This window comes from Arachis stenosperma, chromosome 3, assembly GCF_014773155.1.
Source record: "Arachis stenosperma cultivar V10309 chromosome 3, arast.V10309.gnm1.PFL2, whole genome shotgun sequence".
Taxonomy (NCBI): domain Eukaryota; kingdom Viridiplantae; phylum Streptophyta; class Magnoliopsida; order Fabales; family Fabaceae; genus Arachis; species Arachis stenosperma.
In genome coordinates, this window is record NC_080379.1 from 42,442,202 (window position 1) to 42,449,829 (window position 7,628).

At 40.8% G+C, this 7,628-nt stretch overlaps 1 non-coding gene across 1 annotated transcript; it reads right to left on the reverse strand.

Moving 5' to 3' along the window:
* Nucleotides 1-3,158: 3,158 nt before the first annotated feature.
* On the reverse strand, nucleotides 3,159-3,266 carry LOC130971199 (small nucleolar RNA R71). The gene has a single exon (XR_009082432.1). It is a non-coding gene; the product is annotated as a small nucleolar RNA R71 (small nucleolar RNA).
* Nucleotides 3,267-7,628: the final 4,362 nt, after the last annotated feature.

The window sequence follows — 7,628 nt, forward strand, 5'->3', positions numbered from 1 at the left end:
ATTACTATTGTTCTTCCATTCAATTCCGCTTGTTCTTGTTCTAAGATATCACTTGTTCTTCAACTTGATGAATGTGATGATCCGTGACACTCATCATCATTCTCACTTATGAACAAGGTGACTGACAACCACTTTTGTTCTACAAGCAACCAAGGCTCTAGTGAATATCTCTTGGATTCCTGATTGCACGATGCATGGTTGATCGCCTGACAACCGAGTGCTCGCCTGACAAACGAGCCAACCATTCCGTGAGATCAGAGTCTTCGTGGTATAGGCGAGAACTGATGGCAGCATTCAAGAGAATCCGGAAGGTCTAACCTTGTCTGTGGTATTCTGAGTAGGATTCAATGATTGAATGACTGTGACGTGCTTCAAACTCCTAGCAGGCAGGGCGTTAGTGACAGACGCAAAAGAATCAATGGATTCTATTCCGGCCTGACCGAGAACCGACAGCTGAATTCCGCGTGCTGTGACAGAGCATATGCAATCATTTTCACTGAGAGGATGGGAGGTAGCCATTGACAACGGTGAAACCCTACACGAGCTTGCCATGGAAAGGAATAAGAAGGATTGGATGAAGACAGTAGGAAAGCAGAGAGACGGAAGGGAAGGCATCTTCATGCGCTTATCTGAAGTTCCTACCAATGAATTACATAAGTATCTCTATCTTTATCTTTTATGTTATTTTCGTTCATCACCATATCCATTTGAGTCTTCCTGACTAAGATTTACAAGATGACCATAGCTTGCTTCATACTAACAATCTCCGTGGGATCGACCCTTACTCACGTAAGGTATTACTTGGACGACCCAGTGCACTTGCTGGTTAGTTGTGCGAAGTTGTGTAATGCCATGGAATTGAGCTACCAAGTTTTTGGAGTTCATGACCGGGGATTATGAGAGTTGTGAAAAGTATTGTTCACAATTTTGCGCACCAAGTTTTTGGCGCCGTTGCCGGGGATTGTTCAAGTTTTGAGCAAGCTTTTGGTAACAATGCCAAGGATTGTTCAGTTTGGACAACTGACGGTTCATCTTGTTTCTTAGATTAGGTATTTTTTTTTTCGAAATTCTTGAAGATGAATTCTAGAGTTTCATGATGATTTGTTGAAGTCTGGCTGGCTGAGAAGCCATGTCTAATCCCATTGGACCGAGGTTTCAACTTGTCATCACAAGAGCTTGTTGATCTTTATCAATCTTGCTTTTGGAGCAGTGATCTGCTAAGGCTTGGCTGGCCTTTGGCCATGTCTAGTGTTTTGGACCGAAGCTTTCTTTGAAAGCTTGGCTGGCTGTGAAGCCATGTCTAATTCCTGGACCGGAGTCTTAGACTAGCATTGCACTGATTCCTGGAATTCTCATTAAGAATTTTGATATCTTTTTCCACTTAATTTTCGAAAAACACAAAAAAAAAATCAAAAAATCATAAAATCCAAAAATCTCTTGTTTGAGTCTAGTGTCTCATCTTAAGTTTGGTGTCAATTGCATGCATTCATGTGTCTTAGTGATCTTCAAGATGTTCTTGATGATTTTCTTGCTCTAATCTTTGAATTCTATTGACTTGAAGTATTTTGTGTGTCTCATATGCATTCTCATATTGTTAGTGTCAGTGGTATACAAACTGCTAAGTTTGGTGTCTTGCATGCATTGTTATTTGATTTTAGTTGCATTTTGATTATCCTTTATTATTAAAAATCCAAAAATATTTTTAATTTGTGTCTTTTCAAGTCAATAACACAGAGAATTGAAGATTCAGAACATACAGCAGAGGAATTGCACAGAAAAAGCTGGGCGTTCAAAACGCCCAGTGAAGAAGGACAGACTGGCGTTTAAACGCCAGCCAGGGTACCTGGTTGGGCGTTTAACGCCCAAAAGGGTATAGTTTTGGGCGTTAAACGCCAGAATGTGCACCATTCTGGGCGTTTAACGCCAGGATGGCACAAGGGGGAGAATTTTGTTTTCAAATCAAATTTTTTTCAAGTTTTCAAAGTTTTTCAAAATCAAATCTTTTTCAAATCATATCTTTTCAATCAATTGTTTTCAAAATCAATTCATTTCCTTTTTCAAAGATACTTACTATCAATTAATGATTTGATTCAACATTTCAAGTATGTTGCCTTTTCTGTTGAGAAAGGTTTAATGTTTGAATCATATCTTTTCTTGATAGCCAAGTTACTAATTTTTAAAATCAAATCTTTTTTTTTTAAAATTGTTCTCAAATCATATCTTTTCAATCACATATTTTTAAAAATCAATCATATCTTCTTAACCTCATCTTTTTCAAAATAGTTTTCAATCAAATCTTTTTGATTTCTAATTTCAAAATCTTTTTCAAAAATCATCTTATTTCTTTCCCACTCTCATTTTCGAAAATTAAGTAATGTTTTTCAAAAATATTTTCAAAATCTTTCACTTAATTTTCGAAAATTACTTCCCTTCTCCTCACATCCTTCTATTTATGGACTAACACTATTCCTTAATGCAAAATTCGAACTCCATCTCCTTTGATAAGTTCGAATTTTCTACTTCTGTCTTCTACTCTTCTTTTCCTCTGACACTTCAAGGAATCTCTATACTGTGACATAGAGGATTCCACATTTTCTTGTTCCCTTCTCTTTCTTATGAGCAGGAGCAAAGACAAAAGCATTCTTGTTGAGCCTGATCCTGAACCTGAAAGGACCTTGAAGAGAAAGCTAAGAGAAGCCAAAGCACAACTCTCTTTAGAGGACCTTACCGAATTCTTCAAAGAAGAAGAACACATGGCAGCCGAAAACAACAACAATGCAAACAATGCAAGGAAGGTGCTGGGTGACTTTACTGCACCTACTCCCGACTTCTATGGGAGAAGCATCTCTATCCCTGCCATTGGAGCAAACAACTTTGAGCTTAAGCCTCAATTAGTTTCTCTAATGCAACAGAATTGCAAGTTCCATGGACTTCCATTGGAAGATCCTCATCAGTTTTTAGCTGAGTTCTTGCAAATCTGTGACACTGTCAAGACTAATGGGGTAGACCCTGAGGTCTATAGACTTATGCTATTCCCTTTTGCTGTAAGAGACAGAGCTAGAACATGGTTGGATTCTCAACCTAAAGAAAGCCTGGACTCTTGGGAAAAGCTAGTCAATGCCTTCTTGGCAAAGTTCTTTCCACCTCAAAAATTGAGCAAGCTTAGAGTGGAAGTCCAAACCTTCAGACAGAAGGATGGAGAATCCCTCTATGAAGCTTGGGAAAGATACAAACAATTAATCAGAAAGTGTCCTTCTGACATGCTTTCTGAATGGAGCATCATAGGTATTTTCTATGATGGTCTCTCTGAACTATCCAAGATGTCTCTGGATAGCTCTGCTGGAGGATCTCTTCATTTGAAGAAGACGCCTACAGAAGCTCAAGAGCTGATTGAAATGGTTGCAAATAACCAATTCATGTACACTTCTGAAAGGAATCCTGTGAACAATGGGACAAGTCAGAAGAAAGGAGTTCTTGAGATTGATGCTCTGAATGCCATATTGGCTCAGAACAAAATATTGACTCAACAAGTCAATTTGATTTCTCAAAGTCTGTCTGGAATGCAGAATGCACCAAGCAGTACTAAGGATGCTTCATCTGAGGAAGAAGCCTATGATCCTGAGAACCCTTCAATAGAAGAGGTGAATTACCTAGGAGAACCCTATGGAAACACCTATAATTCTTCATGGAGAAATCACCCAAATTTCTCATGGAAGAATCAAGAGAGACCTCAACAAGGTTTCAACAACAATAATGGTGGAAGAAACAGGTTTAGCAATGGCAAGCCTTTTCCATCATCTTCTCAGCAGCAGACAGAGAATTCTAAGCAGAATACCTCTGACTTAGCAACCATGGTCTCTGATCTAATCAAAACCACTCAAAGTTTCATGACTGAAACAAGGTCCTCCATTAGGAATTTGGAGGCACAAGTGGGACAGCTGAGTAAGAAGATTACTGAACTCCCTCCAAGTACTCTTCCAAGCAATACAGAAGAAAATCCAAAAGGAGAGTGCAAGGCCATCAACATGGCCGAATTTGGAGAGGAAAGAGAGGAAGTGGACGCCACTGAGGAAGACCTCAATGGGCGTGCACTAGCCTCCTCTGAGTTCCCCAATGAGGAACCATGGGAATCTGAGGCTCAAAATGAGACCATAGAGATTCCATTGGACCTACTTCTGCCATTCATGAGCTCTGATGAGTATTCTTCCTCTGAAGAGGATGAGTATGTCACTGAAGAGCAAGTTGCTAAATACCTTGGAGCAATCATGAAGCTAAATGACAAGTTATTTGGAAATGAGACTTGGGAGGATGAACCCCCTTTGCTCACCAAAGAACTGGATGACTTGTCTAGGCAGAAATTACCTCAAAAGAGACAAGATCCTGGGAAATTTTCCATACCTTGTACCATAAGCACCATGACCTTCAAGAAGGCTTTGTGTGAGTTAGGGTCAAGTGTAAACCTCATGCCTCTCTCTGTAATGGAGAAGCTAGGGATCTTTGAGATGCAAGCTGCAAAAATCTCACTAGAGATGGCAGACAACTCAAGAAAACAAGCTCATGGACTTGTAGAGGATGTTCTGGTAAAATTTGAAGACCATTACATCCCTACTGATTTCATAGTCCTAGAGACTGGGAAGTGCATAGATGAAACCATCATCCTTGGCAGACCCTTCCTAGCCACAGCAAAGGTTGTGATTGATGTTGATAGTGGAGAGATAATCATTCAAGTGAATGAAGAATCCTTTGTGTTTAAGGCTCAAGGATATCCCTCTATCACCATGGAGAAGAAGCATGAAGAGCTTCTCTCAAAACAGAGCCAAACAGAGCCCCCACAGTCAAACTCTAAGTTTGGTGTTGGGAGGCCACAACCAAACTCTAAGTTTGGTGTTGAACCCCCACATTCAAACTCTAAGTTTGGTGTTGGGAGGTTCCAACATGGCTCTGAGTATCTGTGAGGCTCCATGAGAGTCCTCTGTCAAGCTAATGACATTAAAGAAGCGCTTGTTGGGAGGCAACCCAATGTTTTATAATTAACTATTTTCTTTTGTTATTTTATCTTTTTTTTTGTAGGTTGATGATCATAAGAAGTCACAAAATCAATGAAAAAAGCAAAAACAGAATGAAAAACAGGAAGAAAAATAGCACACCCTGGAAGACGCACTTACTGGCGTTTAAACGCCAGTAAGGTTAGCTGTTGGGCGTTTAACGCCCAGTCTGGCACCATTCTGGGCGTTTAACGCCAGAAAGGGGCACCAGACTGGCGTTAAACGCCAGAAAAGGGCAAGAACCTGGCGTTAAACGCCAGGAATGGGCACCAGCCCGGCGTTTAACGCCAGAAATGGCACAAAACGTGATTTTGCATGCCATTTGGTGCAGGGATGACTTTTCCTTGACACCTCAGGATCTGTGGACCCCACAGGATCCCCACCTACCCTACCACTCTCTCTCTCTTCTTAACCAATCACCTCAACACCTCTTCCCCAAAAAACCCCTCACCTATCAAATCCCTTCTTTCTCTTCACCACTCACATCCATCCTTCATAAAACCCCACCTATCCCTCCATTCAAATTCAAACAACTTTCCCACCCAAACCCACCCTCAAATGGCCGAACAACCCTCTCCCCCTCTCCTATATAAACCCTCCTTCACTCCTTCATTTTCACACACCTTAAACACCATCTCTCTCCCCTTTGGCCGAATACAAAGCCATTCCCTTTCTCCTCATTTCTTCTTCTTCTACTCTCTTCTTTCTTCTTTTGCTCGAGGACGAGCAAACATTTTAAGTTTGGTGTGGTAAAAGCATTGCTTTTTGTTTTTCCATAACTATTTATGGCATCCAAGGCCGGAGAAACCTCTAAAAAGAGGAAAGGGAAGGCAAAAGCTTCCACCTCCGAGTCATGGGAGATTGAGAGATTCATCTCAAGAGTGCATCAAGACCACTTCTATGAAGTTGTGGCCTTGAAGAAGGTGATCCCCGAGGTCCCCTTTTCACTCAAAAAGGGTGAATATCCGGAGATCCGACATGAGATCCAAAGAAGAGGTTGGGAAGTTCTTACCAACCCCATTCAACAAGTCGGAATCTTGATGGTTCAAGAGTTCTATGCCAATGCATGGATCACCAAGAACCATGATCAAAGTGTGAACCCGGATCCAAAGAATTATCTTACTATGGTTCGGGGGAATTACTTGGATTTTAGTCCGGAAAGTGTAAGGTTGGCATTCAATTTGCCCATGATGCAAGGAGATGAACATCCTTACACTAGAAGGGTCAACTTTGATCAAAGGTTGGACCAAGTCCTCACAGTCATATGTGAAGAGGGCGCACAATGGAAGAGAGATTCAAGAGGCAAGCCGGTTCAATTGAGAAGGCATGACCTCAAACCCGTGGCTAGAGGATGGTTGGAGTTCATTCAACGCTCAATCATTCCCACTAGCAACCGGTCCGAAGTTACTCTAGACCGGGCCATCATGATTCATAACATCATGATTGGAGAAGAAGTGGAAGTTCATGAGGTTATAGCCCAAGAAATCTATAAGGTGGCGGACAAGTCCTCTACCTTAGCAAGGTTAGCCTTTCCTAATCTCATTTGTCACCTCTGTTATTCAGTGGGAGTTGACATAGAGGGAGACATCCCTATTGATGAGGATAAGCCCATCACTAAGAAAAGGATGGAGCACACAAGAGACCCCACTCATCATGAGATCCCTGAGATGCCCCAAGGGATGCACTTTCCTCCACAAAACTATTGGGAGCAACTGAACACCTCCCTAGGAGAATTGAGTTCCAACATGGGACAACTAAGGGTGGAGCATCAAGAACACTCCATCATCCTCCATGAAATTAGAGAAGATCAAAGAATCATGAGGGAGGAGCAACAAAGACAAGGAAGAGACATTGAGGAGCTCAAGCACTCCATAGGATCTTCAAGAGGAAGAAAGAGCCGCCATCACTAAGGTGGACCCGTTCTTTAATTTCCTTGTTCTTTATTCTTCTGTTTTTTGAATTTCATGCTTATGTTTATCCATGTTTGTGTCTTGTGATCATTAGTGTCTTAGTGTCTATGCCTTAAAGTTATGAATGTCCTATGAATCCATCACCTTTCTTGAATAAAAACGTGCTTAATTGAGAAAAAAGGAAAGGATTGCATGAATTTTGAATTTTATAATAGTTTAATTATTTTGATGTGGTGGCAATACTCTTGTTCTCTGAATATATGCTTAAACAGTGCATATGTATCTTGAATTTGTGGTTCATGAAGGTTGGCTCTTGAAAGAATGATGAAAAAGGAGACATGTTACTGAGGATCTGAAAAATCATAAAAATGATTCTTGAAGCAAGAAAAAGCAGTGAATACAAACAAAAAAAAAAGAGGCGAAAAAAAAAACCGAAAAAAAAAGAGAAAGAGAAAAAGAAAGAAAAAGAAAGAATAAAGTTGTGATCCAAGGCAAAAAGAGTGTGCTTAAGAACCCTGGACACCTCTAATTGGGGACTTTAGCAAAGCTGAGTCACAATCTGAAAAGGTTCACCCAATTATGTGTCTGTGGCATGTATGTATCCGGTGGTAATACTGGAAGACAGAGTGCTTTGGGCCACGGCCAAGACTCATAAAGTAGCTGTGTTCAAGAA